At 39.2% G+C, this 14,587-nt stretch overlaps 1 pseudogene; it reads left to right on the top strand.

Annotated features, from left to right (window-relative positions):
• Nucleotides 1-241: 241 nt before the first annotated feature.
• LOC126491486 (heterogeneous nuclear ribonucleoprotein A1-like) lies at nucleotides 242-3,268 on the top strand (annotated as a pseudogene).
• The last annotated feature ends 11,319 nt before the right edge of the window (nucleotides 3,269-14,587 follow it).

Raw genomic sequence — 14,587 nt, 5'->3', positions numbered from 1 at the left:
TATATATATCTCGTTCTGTTCATTAGATTAAGGAGGGCAATGAATCACCTGTGTTAAAAATGACTTCATTTACCTCCCACTTTCTGTGTTAGTTTCTTTTTCAAGCCATGTGAGGAAAGTTGTTTTAATTGTCTTCGTATTGCTGTAATGAAAGATTAGAGGCAAATCATTTATTGAATTCACAATTTTAAAGTAGCATGAGCTCACTAAAGGATGTCCCTAAACTTCCTCATGTCATGGCATGAATGGCAACGTCAACTATGCATGTGTGAAGAAGCGTGTAAGCACATCTTTTACAAGAGGCTTGGGGAGGGAGAGGTCAGTGTTCCACCATCCTTTGCAAAGATATGACTGCAACATCTAGAGGACGATCCTCTTCCACTCTGTGAACCCTCCTACAGGTCCAACCATATCCCACTTGCACTACCTTGTAGACCAAGCCTTGAGTCACAGACCTTTGTGGGACAGTTTTCTAAACCACAACATCCGATCTTCCCTTTCAGTATATCACCCCCTGCAATTACTCTAAACTGTGGCTTTCCCTACACAGCCTCGCCAATTACCACTCCCCTGCTTCCTAACTTTCATACAACTTCATTATCTAATAACGCCATTCCCATTTTATCCATCATTGCAAATTTGTATCTTCTGTATTCCTTTGGTATCTCAGGATGTTGAATCAATACATGCCAGTAATCTGTATTTGATCTTTAACTTTATGAAATGTACAAAATCATTTCAAATACAGTTTGATGTTTCTTCTGAGAATATAGCACCAAAGAGCATCATATTCATTGCTGCAATAACATCCAATTTATTTGGTAATAAAAGACCATTTTGTTATCACAATGAACTGAAACACTACAGTATAATTTTATATAGTTCATTCTCAAGAATTTCTAAGCATAGATTAAGGGAGTCTGATATATTGTTTCGTTAAATTAGATCTGTCGGCATTTGCATGCCTTGGTAGTGGTTATTTAGCTGAAGAGCTTGTTTTAAAAATACATATTCAGAGCCAGGAATAGTAACACATATCTTAATCACAGCATTCAAGATGCAGAAGCAAACAGGTCCCTGTGAGTTTGAGGCCACTGTGGTCTACATAGCAAGCTCCAGGTCAAAAACAGATACTTAGTAAGGCCCTGACTCAAAACAAAATTCATGAGCCTTGGGCTTAGAAATGTCTGGAAATTAGCCTAGCTTCTTTCTTTTTCCTATGTGCAAAGCACAGTCCCGAGTAAGAACCACAGAACACCGGAAAGACAGTAACAGCAAAGGTTGGGACATTCCTATTCTCTCCTATCCATTTCTCCCTCAATTTTGATTGACTATAAGGGTAGAAGGCAGTCCTTAATGTGAGTTCGTTCAAAAAATAGTAACTGGATGGCCAAACTAACTTTTCTGATAATCCTACTTCAGTAAAAATCCCAAAAGCAATCAATTAAAAACTGCTAGATTTAATCTATATTGAGTAAACTCACTGACCTACAATCATTAATGTTGTGATTAAGATAGGAACAGTACTGCAAGCCAGAGATTTCCATACTCTCTAAGTGTTTAAATCTATATCAAAAATGTTAGAATTCATGTTATAGTGTTCTTCAAACTTAGCTACCTTGAAAAAAAACTCCTATAAGGAAGAAACATCAAAATTCCTTGAATTTGCACAGTATATTCTAAGTCTCGCTGGGAGAATGAGGTTGTGTTTTAAAGGAAGAACTGGAGGTCTAATGAAGTCAACCCAACATTATTGATTCAGTCTCCTGCCTTAAAGACCTTTAAGCCCTTTAGAACTTTCACATTTTCTCCCTCAGGGAAAACAGAATGAGCCAAACAGAGCTTCCACTTTGTAAATTCTTGAGATAGATATTGGACATAGCTTTATAGTGGAGCTGCAATGTGATCCAGTAGTTAGGAACACAGGTGTGGAGTCAGGCACACCTAAATTGATTCTTGCCTCCATCCCTGAATAATTTAACCTCTCTAAATGTTATCCTTTCTGTACTTTCTAGCATGAACCAAAGGCCATGAGATGGCTCAGAAAGTAAGGACACTTAACTATGAATACCAAGAACCTACTCAATATAAAGAGAGAAACAATTCCTAGAAGTATGTGTGTGCACGTGCGTGCGCATGCGCGCGCGCGCGCGCGCGCACACACACACACACACACACTGAATTGTTAAAGTGAACCATACTCTTTCCCTCTTTGACAGCTCCCTTGACCTTGAACACCATTTGTTGCCTTTACCTCCTATTTATTCTGATCTCTGGTCAACAGTGCATCTTCCTAGGAGCCTTGATTTCCAATCATTGCTGAATAATTGTTTTCTTTGTCTCCTAATGCCCTAAACACATCTTCAATACTAATTACCATATGGGGATATATTCCTTAGCTTACTCTTTTCTGCCTGTGGATATCCTGAAGGAAGCATCACTGAACTGTCTTATCTTGCTGCCCTCATTTCTCAGTTATAGTCTCTTAAGGAGCCTGAATAGCTGGGGAAGTTCTTCATTGGAGGGCCAAGCTTCAAAACAACTGAAGAGTCTGAGGAGCCATTTTGTACAACTGGGAATACTCAATGACTATATGATAAATAGATCCAAACTCCAAGTTCTCTAGGAGATTGTGTTTGTCATTTACACCATTGTGGAGGAAGTTGGTACAGCCATGAATGAGAGGTCACACAAGCTGTAAAAACCAAAGCTGTGTGAAGAGATGCCCACTTGACTGTGAAAAAAATCTTCATTGATGGCTTAAAGATGACACTGACTAACATCACCTACAAGATTGTTTTGAATATTATGGAAAAGTTGAAGTGTTTCAAATCATTACTGACAAAGGTGGTGGAGGGAAGAGGGGCTCTGCTTTGTAACCTTTGATAACCATGATGCCATGGGTAAGATTGTCCTTCAGAAATAACATCATGTGAATTGCCACTGCTGTGAAGTAAGAGAAGCCTTGTGGAAGCAAGGGATGGCTAGTGCTTTATCTAGTCTAAGGGGTTGCGGTGGTGCTAGAAAATTTGGTAGCAGTTACCAAGTTAGTTTTAGTGACAGTGATATGGTGGCTTTGGAGGCAGCTGAGGTGGGGGTGGATGTTGTAGAAATTTGTGGCTATAATGTATTTAGTAATGGTGGTTATGGAGGAGGTGGCCCTGTTTACAGTGGAGGAAGCAGAGGCAATAGAAGAGGTAGGCAGGATTATGGAATCCAGAACAGTGGCTATGCTGGTTCAAATGAAATCCATAAACCAAGAAAGTAGAGGAAGCTTTGATGATGGTAGTGAGAGAAATTTTGAAGATGAGAGAAGCTACAGTGGTTTTGGAAATTCTGTCATCAGTTTTCAAATTTTGCATCTATGAAAAGGAAGAAACTTTAGAGGCAGAAGCTCTGACTCCTATCATGGTTGAGGCCAACAATTTGTGAAACCTCAAAACCAAAGTGGATCCAGCAGTTCCAGCAGCAGCGGTGGCTATGATGGGGCAGAAGGTTTTAATTATTGCTGAGAAACAAAGCTTAGCGGGAGACGAGGGGCAGAGAACGACAGGGAAGCTGCAGGTTACAACAGATCTGTGTGCTCAGCCAATCACCGAGGTAGCAGTGCCTAGCTACTACGAAAATGATGTCTTAAACAATACTCATGTGTAGGCAAAAAAATCAAGGACTGTACTTATGACTAATTGTATAACAGGTCATTTTAGTTTCTAGTCTGTAGAGAGGGTAAAGCCTTCCAACAAAGGCTTTAATCTGCACCTTTTATTTCTCCTGCCCATGCTGTTGATTGCTAAACGTAGTGGAATGATTGCGATGCTGAATAAATGTGTTCTTAAAATTAATAATAATGTATAGTAATTACTGGTAGTTAAGTATTTTCCTTCGCCCGTAGTTTAAGAAGCAGCAAACACGGGTCTAGAGGCCAACTCTGACACATGACCTCTTTTCGTTTAGCTCTCAAGGAAGACTCATTTTTAGTTTTAAATTGCTGGCTTATCTATTTATTTGATTCTTTTCATTTTCTGGGTTTTGTTTTTTATTGTGACCCAAAGTGACCTGGAACTCGCTGTGTAGCACAAGCTGCCCTTGAACTTGCAGCTATTCTCCTGTCTCAGGCTGTTGAGTGCTGGGATTGCAGATATCAGCCATGCCTGCTTTTAACAGTTAGTTTAAAAAGAATAATTCACACTAGCTGAATGTGGTAATACAGGCCTATGATCTCATTACTCAGGAAGGAAAGGCAGGAGGATTGTAACAAATACAAGCTCAACCTGGTCTAAATAGTATGTTTTAGGCTACTCAGAGCTACACAATGAGACCCTGTTTCAATAAAGATCAAAGATATAGAGAGAGAGACAGACAGAGAAAGGAAAAAGGTAAAATCATGTGTACCCCATAAAGTTTAATATCTATCTGATCTATCAGGTGGGTCTTTTGTAAAAAAAAAAAAAAAAAAAAAAAAAAAAAAAAAAAAAGATGTGTTAACCTTTGCTATAAGCAATAAGCAATTTGAGGGCAAGGATTTTTTTTTTTTTAACCTTCTCATTGCATGGCCTATTCCTGGCATAATGCATGACGCTTGTTGAATAAAATAATGAACTGACAAGTACAATTGGTAGTATTTATGCATATGTGCATTCAAGTAGGTACATGTATACATGTGTGTACTGCATGTAGATGCCACAGGACAATATCAGGTATCTGTCTCCATTACACTCCACCTCATTTTTCCAGACAGGGTCTTTCACTGAACATGGGGCCTATCCATCTAGCTAAGAGCTCCAGGGAGTCTTCTGTCTCTGTTCCTTCAGTGCTGAGGTTCTGGATCTGTTGTAATGGAAAACCACCTGGCCGTTCTGGTGGCTTGGCAGCTCAAACCCAAAATAATCACACAGAAACTATATTTTTAAAACACTGCTTGACCCATTAGCTCTAGCTTCTTATTGCTAACTCTTACATCTAAATTTAACCAATCTGCATTAATCTGTGCATCACCATGAGGTCGTGGCCTACCCAGCAAAGTTTCAACACGTCTGTGTTCAACAATGGTTCCATGGCTTCTTTTGACTCAGCCTCCTTTCTCCCAGCATTCAGTTTAGTTTTCCCTGCTTAGCTCTGTTCTACCTTATCAGATCAAGCCAGTTTTTTTTAATTAACCAATGGTATTCACAGCATAAAGAGGGGAATCCCACAGCATGGATCCACTTCATTATTCCCAGTTTTCATGTGGTAATCCAGATAAGAATCCTGGCCCTCAAGCTTGCAGAGCAGACACTTTATGAACTAAGCCATCTTCCCAGCTCACACTGGTATTTTTTAAAGTGAAATTTATTATTGTCTCTCAATGCTCCAATAAAATACCCCATCGAGGTATGCTGTTTCTGACTTTTTCTAGATCATTGATTCTCAACCTTTGCCTTGCTCCAACATTTTAATACAGTTCCTCATGTTGTGGTGACCCCCAACCATAAGATTTCTGTTGTTACTTCATAATCATAACTTTGCTATGGTTATGAATTTTAATGCAAATACTATTTTGAAAATAGAGGTTTGTCAAAGGGATTAGGACCCATATACTGATAAACACTGCTTTAGATGAAAACTTGGGCAGATGGCAATTCTCCAGTCACACTAAAAGACAAAACATAATCTTGATTTAGCAATCAGTATGTAGTTCACTTAAGAGATTAATCAAATTCCTCAGTCTTACTGTCTGGTGGCACAGGCCCATAATCCCAGTACTTGGAAGGTATATGCTGGAGGAGGATCATGCTTAGGCTCAGAAAGAGAGTAATTTTGAGACCACTATGAGCTACGTAGGACAACCCCCCCCCCCAAAAAAAGAATATCTCTTTCGTCTTTCCTCCAGATAAACTCTTCTCCCCTTGCCATACCAAGGCCCATAGACTTCAATGTCTTTGGAAGAGATATTAAATAGAGATATGATATTGGACTTTATGGGGGCACACATAATTTTTTCTTTCCCTTCCACTTTGAATCTTCAAAAGGGTGGACATGTGAATATAGAAGGAAAATAAGGAAATTGGTCCTTTCTTCCTTAGTGAAATGGCTTCCCACTACTGGGGTCTCTGGTCTTTTCAAAGGCCTTGTCACTGAGAATCCATCTTCTGTAGTCTGGGAGTTCTGAGTTGACACATTTCTATTTAGTGTTCAACTCCTTCTATGCTGAGGTATTTAGAGGTTTTTCTCCAGCTTCCTGTTGCAGGGATTCCTAAAACCACCCCTCCCCCTAGATGGTTTTATTTTATAGGGTACAGGATGAGTTAACCTCCATTTGATTCCCTGGAAACACTTAAACATGGTCTTTCAATAAAAACTAACCAAATACAGAACAATTCTAGCACAATTTCCAACACCATCAACCTTCTCCTTCTGCTGAGGGCTACCCTGGCTTTTGTAGCTCTAATGTTCTGCTTCTGTTGCAGAGAATAAATGTCAAATTCTGGTGAGTTATGTTTCCACTGTTACCTAGCACATATGTACTTACCTGCTACCTTGAGAAAAGTGGATTTATATACTTTTGGACGAACTGTGGGGAGAATGAAATCTAATTTCCAGCATTCTGTGCCACTGGTTATTATAACAATTTATAGAAGAACAAGAGGCAAGGCCGGGCTGTACATCAGTTGGTAAAATGCTCCTCGTCTATCAGCGTTTCAGCATGAGAGCACTGTTACACGGCTGCACTTAAGGTTCAGGAGGTATTACCACCCTGGACCTTTCACTTTTAGGGAAGATGAAGTGAAAACATCTTTAGTACCACATAAGCCAGACATAGTGGGACAAGCATGTAATCCTAATACTTAGGAGGTAGCAGTAGGAGGGTCAGAAGTTCAAGGATGTCCTCTGTTGCATAACAACATTAAACCCAGCCCTCTCTCAAAAAAAATGTATTTTAAAGAAAAGAAAAAGGACTCAAAATGGTGACTGGGGATGGGGGAGGTATATCTGGGAGGAGTTGAGGGAAGGAGTGGGAGCATGAATATGATCAAGATACATTTTATAAACTTCTCAAAGAAAATTAATAAGTATTATTTTAAAAACTCAACAAAATAAGACTAGAAGGTAAAGTCCACAACATACATAAAATTCGTTGTGATACAGTTTACTAGTCCAGGCTTGCCCAAACTTTTGAGCCTGCACCATGGAATTTGCAGCTCCAAAACACTCACTCAAGAACTGGGTGACCATCTGCTGCATCCAGACAAGACTTCCAGTGGAGAGCCTGAGACACCAACCCATCCACAAAATCTTTGACCTACCTACCATTCATCCTGCCTGTAAGATGTGGTAGGGTAAAGGTGGCTCAGATCTTGTGGGAGACTGGTCCAAATGAGACCAATGCCACGAGAAGGAGCCCATGCCAGACACTGCCTCGAGGGTCAGGAATCAGAAATTGGATAGCGCAGAGACATAGGATAGAACCAAACATGCCTGGGTGAAAAAATGTCGATAAAATGATTCCTAATGATACTCTGTGTTCCTTGTAGACTGGAGCCTAGCATAATCATCACCAGAGAGGCTTCATCCAACAACTGATGGGGTAAGATACAGAGCCCGACAGCCAAACATTAGGAAGAGCTCCTGGAATCCTGCAGGGAAAGGCAAGGAAGGATTGTAGGAGTCAAAGGGGTCAAGTCATCACAAGAAACTGTTATAGGAGCGAGCTGCTTGTCATCCCAGCTAGCTTACACCTGAAATACATCCAAAATAATCACACAGAAATTATACTAATTAAATCACTGCCTGGCCCATTATCTCTAGTCTCTTATTGGCTAACTCTCACATCTTGATTTAACCCATTTCTGTTATTCTGTTTATTACCACGTGACAGTGGCCTACCTGGAAAGATTTGGCATGTCTGTCTCTGGCAGCTCCATGGCGGCTCTCTGTCTCTCTCTTTCTTCCTCTCAGAATTCAGTTCTGTCTCCCCACCTATCTAAGTTCTGCCCTATCACCAGGCCCAGAGCAGTTTCTTTATTAACCAATGAAAGCAACACAAATACAGAAGGACCTCCTACACCAAGAAACGGCCCACAGAATCAACTAATCAGGGCTCAAAGAGGCTCACAGAGACTGAATCACAATTGGGGAGCCTGTATGGGTCTGATCTAGGTCCTCTGCATATATGTTATGGATGTGTAGCTTGGTGTTCTTGTGGGACTCCTAACAGTGGGAGCAAGACTTGTCTTTTCCTCCTTCTGGGTTGCCTCATCCAGCCTTAGTATGAGGGCATGTGACTATTTTTAGTATGACTTGAAATGCTATTTTTGGTTGATATCCCTGGGAGGCCTGCTCTTTTCTGAAGGCAAATGAAGGAGTAGTGGATCTGGGGTGAAAGATGGGGAGGAGGGGAGGGAGGGGAAACTGTGATTGGGATGTAATACAAGACAGGAGAATAAATTTTTTTAAAAAAGGAGTTGAACAACCAAATTAGAAAAAGATATAAAAAGAAATCACACACACATATACACAATAATTTCACAATGTCTTAAGTAGGTATATGATTTTGTATTGGGCTGTATTCACAGATATCTCTAATTGCCTTCAGCCCACATGTAGTGTATTAGAAACACCACAATAAATCTTTTTCTGGGGAGAAAGTCAACCCAGGTCCTAGGTTCTTCCACTACCTCTGTTCTGTGTTACAGAGACAGGTAGGTTTTTCTTGAGACTTGACCAAATGAGGAAAATTGGGTTGGCATTCCATCTTAAGGGGTCTCTGACTAGTATTTGTTGGTTATTGTTGGTGGTGCTTTGTTGTTTTGAGAAAAGATCTCACACTACAGCTCTGGTTGGCCTCAAACTCACTAAGTATCCAAGCCTGGCCTAGAACTCATGATAGTCCTCCTGCATCAGCTTTGCAGGCACGAGTATCAGAGGTCTGAGGTAGCTTACCATTTAAACTCTCCCATTTTTGGTTAAAGGAGAGGGGAGAGGTAGGGAAGGGAGCAGAGAAAAATGTAGAGCTCAATAAAAATCAATAAGAAAGAAAAAAACTCTCCCATTTTTAAAAGTGAGAATGATCTCAAGGGTTCTAGGATGGTGGATGTAAATGCCTAGCTCTTCCATGTCTAGCAGACTTCTTTGTTCCTAGGTCCATTTCTTTTGCAAATAAAGAAAGACATTTTTTTTCCAGGTCAGTTTCCAACTTGGACTCTTGCACACCTGTTAAGCACACTCATTTTCAAGCTTGGACTCTTGCATACCTGTAGATCACACTCATATTCAATCCTTGTCTCTTAACATCTGTTAAGCACACTCATTTTCAAGCTTGGACTCTTGCATACCTGTAGATCACACTCATATTCAATCCTTGTCTCTTAACACTTGTTAAGCACACTCATTTTCAAGCTTGGACTCTTGCACATCTGTTGGCCAAAGGGAATGGCATAAGTGTCTCTCTTGAGAATACCTCCTCTTCCGCGGGTGCTTGAGAGCACTTGAGGTGTAGTAGATATTTTCACTCTGGTCCTGTCACTCTTATGGGTGATGAAGTGAAAGATGACAATAACTCTCTGCAAAGAAATTCTTCCACAGACTCCTTTGCTGCTCCCTCTCTAATAAGGCTTCTTATCTATTAGAGCATTTTCCATGTAAATTCTGTACATGATGGTCTGGCTCCAGTGTTTCTCATCTACTACAGAACATCTATTATCTTCCTGGAAAGTTGAATTTTAATCATATTATGTAACTATTATTTTTCCAAATATTTATGTGAAATCACCTCTCTAGAAAAACATACTAGCTTTATCCTGCAATTTCATTACTCAAAAGCATAGTGTTCCAGTTAGAGAAATCCCAGCACCCTCTACCTGGTAAGTAAGGCTCTAGGATTTCAAGGAGACCTCAAACAATTGTAACTACTGGAGTGATGGAAAATGAGGACATAAAATCCTAAATTGTTAAGGAGAGTGTGGGAATAAAAAGAAAGTCAGGCAGCCATTTATTTAATTTTTTGCAGTGCCGGCAATTGAACCCAGGCCCCCATGCATACTATGAAATTACGCTACTATTGAGCCACATGCCCAGCCCAGTAATGTCTTCAAATTGGCAAGACATTGGCTGCTATTAATAAAATTCTTATTGTTATCATACTAGGAATTATTGATAACCAGGAATTGTTGAATAAACAATGCACGGGTGCTGATACAACACTGGAGTAGCGATGCTGATGGTTCCAAACTAGACTTTCATTACATTCTCAAAGAAATCCATGACTGACAGAGGTTAAGCACCACTGCTCCAGAGAGAAGAGGAGAGACATTGGGACCACTTTGCCTTGTTTTTACATGCTGGCTCCATCCTCCCTCAGGCATACTGGAGACTTTCTCTGTGAATTTCGGGTTCTCAGTTACTAAAAGGAGGATCATTTTGTACAAACCACAATATTGCTATGAAAAAGAAATTGACTTCTTTGATTTGGTTTCTGTTTGTAGGAACACAGTCTCATGTAGCCCAGGATAGCCTAGAACATACTACGTAGACAAGTTGGCTTTAGGCTCCTAATCATCCTGTCTCAGATCTCAAATGCTGCCATCACACCTGCCCCAGGAAATGAAGTTTCTTTTTAATCAGTGCTGTATGTATATTTGGCCTTCAAGAAATGCTAGTCTCCTCCTTAGTATATGCAAGATAGAGTATTTAAACTACAGGTAGATTATTTTATTTCTAATGGATAACATATTCCTCTTTCAAAGATTTTTTTGTCCTTAACTGGCAACAGGCGGCTGCTTAATTTCCACATTATAGTCAACCTAAACTTTATTAACATTATGCCTAAAAGAAGTTACTCAAGCCCAGAAATATCCACATACATTCATTCTCTTTGTAAAGATGGAATTATTTAAATACCACCACACCCTGGCATGTTTCTAAGCCCATATTGCTATGAGAAACAGGAGGAGAAAATCCCTTGAACTGAACAAGAGATCTGATCCTCTTAAACGACACACGAAGCAGCTTCTACAAAGGGAGAAAGCCGTAGCTAATCCCATAGATTCAGCGAAGGAGGCTTGAAAGGGTTAAAGTGGAAAGCTTGTACAAACTTTGCTCTTGCATCTCCTCCCTCCCTCTGGGGCTCCACACCGCTCAGGCAGAGCTGAGCTGAGTGGAATCGTCACCTTTCCTGCATTCGCTAAACTGTTGCCTGTAAAGGAAGAACGAGGAACTTAACCAATTCGGGCTGTTTCTATTCAAATGTTCCAAGAGGGCATCTACACATCCGGAGACTTCTCAGTGCTCTTTGAAGCTAAGAAGAAACGCACACCAGAAACTGCACTCTGAAACCGTAAGTGCTAACAGATTTTAAGTAACTAACTGAAGGTGCTTTCCTGCTTTTCTGAAAAAGCTGACTCTTCAGGAAGGTGAAAGAGAATGTATGGGCATAGCACTGTTTCTTTGGGTAGGGGAACTCTTCAGGGGTTTCTTCTATTTTCCAGATATTCCAGAGGTGCTCCCGAACAAGTTGTCTGCTGGTCTGAGCTTCTAGGGGGATATGTAAAAGGCCAACTGCATTCATTCATTCTGTGACCCAGGAAAGGTAAGAAATCTGTAGAGGTACAATGATGCTATTCACGCCCAAGTGAGCATGAATTTTATTTACCAGTAGGTGTAACAGGCACCTTCTGCGGCAGAAGATACAGCAGCTCCCACTTGTGCACGCTTATTACTTCATGTCTCCAACAATTGAAGGAGCACTCACTGCTGACGTTGATTTTCCATAGGCTGTTAAGAAACTGGATACTCTAAGAGTATCTACTTCCCTTAGTTTCTGGTTCCTCATTAGGCAGATATATGCAAGCAGAATGTGTTAACTCTTGAAAGTGATACCAATTAACAGCTGGGACTTGCTTTCTGGAATTTATTGGTTGTTTTTCTTCCCTGTTTGTGTGTTGGGAGATCAGCTCTGAAATTATGTACAGCAGGTAGTATGCAAAGAACTATAAAATGGCCCAAGATTGTTTCCAGAATTTTATCAATAAAAAGAATAAGCAACGATTGGGGCACCCCAATGACCAAAACAAGGATAAGTTTACACTTATTTCTGTGTCCTCAGCACTAACCTTAGTGCTTGGAATTTGATTGGCACTCAGTAAAGTTTGACTGAATAAATGTCAGTCTGATTTTGTAGACCTGCGTAGAACTTTGCCGCTTTCATTAGAAATAAGGCTCACACTTGTGATCCCCCCTGGGGTGGGTAGACAAAGAAAGTGCCACATTCTTTCCTTATTTGAAGGAGAAAAATTCATGATCTATGAGTATATGTAATTTTATTCCTATGAGACTTTATACACTAAATTTAGCAATCCAAATCTTATAGTAAAATACAACATTTTTATTACCAAGAACTTGTTTACCAAGTTAATGATTAAATATGCAAATAGAAAACCAAAACCAAAGTTTCATTCATATCACTCTTGGGTATGTTTATTTACATTATAAGTGAAGTAAAGCAGATAGTTGTTAGGTTCATGTTGACATTGCCAATTAACTATATTAATGTCCTTGTCTTTTCCCTTTCCTCCAAACTTCGTTCTCCTTTCCTTTCTCCCTCTCTCCTTTCCCAATATTTTCCCATTTCTCTTCCTTCTCTTTGTCTCAACAACTCATTTCTTCCCATCTCTTCTCCCCCACATCCCTCTTTATCTATACCCACCTTAGAATTTTTCTGTGCTCTCTCTCCCTCTCCTTTCTTTCCTAATTTCTTCTCCTATGTCTTTTCCTAGATTCTCACCTTAATGTCCATCGTTCACTCTTATCTTTATCCAGCAACACCTTCCAATCACTTTCTAGAAAGACTAGAAATTAAGTTATATTTATATAATTTTAGAAAAAGAATACAGAATGAGAAAATAATTCTATAAAAATCTTTCCATGATAATCAGATCCCCAGAATGGATAGAAATGTTGTTCATTTTTGTTTTGCTTTTTTCCTTTCATATGGTGCAGAGCTTTGCATGGAAAAGTCCTGTTATCTGTGCAATTTATTAGTTAATTATCAAAAAACCACAGTATTGCTATTTGGAAAACTTTTATGAGACATTGTTACATATATAGGAACACAGGGACAATTCCCTGATCCTTAACTTTTCATTTAACAATGTTAAATTCAAAGCCCTTTATGAATTTTACAAATCAAACTGATACACCTGTCTAAATCGACCCAGCCATTTGCTATCCACAAACTACAGAGGTTTTAAGAAATTGTATAATTAATTTTTGAACAACCAAAGCGAATATTTAAAGAAACTGACAATTGTCATAGATGTCATTGTTATCTAACCTTCATCAATCTTCATAGAATTCTGATAAGTAATTAATAAGTATTCAAACCTAAGGAAAAATCCTGGTCAATGATATAGGACCCAAAAAATGCACTCTCATTTATTACCCAAAGCCATATAATTACAAGTATACTTTCTAAACTTTCAAAATTAACTGCTAGAGGATGTGGCTTGGTGGTAGAACAATTGACCAGCAGGCATAAGATTCTAGGTTCAGTCCCCACAGCAGCCAAAAGAGAGAGAGAAGAAAATTTAGTTCACGCCTGTAGATTTCTCTTAAAAGTGCATAACTAAAATGAAAATTGAAGAATGAAGTTTTAATAGTTATTATTCCTTTAATTCCATATCATAATCTGGAATTTAGTCTCTATACAATAAGCAATTGAAAAGAATGAGAGAAGATTAGAAAAAAAAAGAAATTCAGGCTTTTCTCTAGGTTGTGCTGTTAGTCCTTGTAATCTGAGAGTACTAAATTCATGAATCCAACCAACTGCAGGTTCAGTCAACTACAGATGGCAAATTAATTTTTAAAAATGTGTTCTACTGAGTTGTATAACCTTTTGTGTCTTCTCTCTAGTCCGTAAAAATAGATATAATAATTTATGTACTATATGCATTGCATTTAGTATTACCAGTAATCTTCAGGTGGATTATAACATACAGAAAGATGTATAAAAATTCTATGTAAATGAGCCACTTTACATAAGATAGTGAGCATGCTTGGACTTCTGGAAGCTGTGGGGATCTGTAACCAATGCTAAGGGGCAGTTACAGTCACAACTAAATCAGAAATAAGGGAGGGTTGTATTTTTCTGCAAGCCTTCAGTACTAAGTGCATTTCTTTATTCATATCCATGCATTTATTCAATTGGTATTGACCAGCTACTGTAAGCAGATTTATATAAGAGACGGGATACTATATGAGAACATCAAGAAGTATAGAAAACATAGCAAATAGATATCTCCAGTTTTAGCCAAGGGTAATTCCTCTTGGAGAGAAATAAAATGTGGGAATTAAGATTGGGGTGAGAAACCAAGGTCAGTTTCATGAGCTGAAGCTTCAAGAATGATAGTGTTTCCCTATGCAGAGATATATAAAGATAGAGGAAATTTTCCCAACAAAAATCTGAAAGCAAAGAATCAGACTGAGTGGGTACTGCTCGAAAGGAGGATATTAGAATGAATTAAGGGCAGTCTGCACACTGGTAATCTTACATATCAAGTTAAGTGGAATGGAGCAAAGTCCAATGGCAATAAGAAGCCTCAAAGCAATTTGTGAC

This window comes from Alexandromys fortis, unplaced genomic scaffold (assembly GCF_014885135.2).
Source record: "Alexandromys fortis isolate MF-2015 unplaced genomic scaffold, M_Fortis_MF-2015_v1.1 scaffold_200, whole genome shotgun sequence".
Lineage (NCBI taxonomy): Eukaryota > Metazoa > Chordata > Mammalia > Rodentia > Cricetidae > Alexandromys > Alexandromys fortis.
The sequence above is the reverse complement of the archived record's forward strand: the minus strand, read 5'-3'. Positions and strand labels throughout refer to the sequence as shown.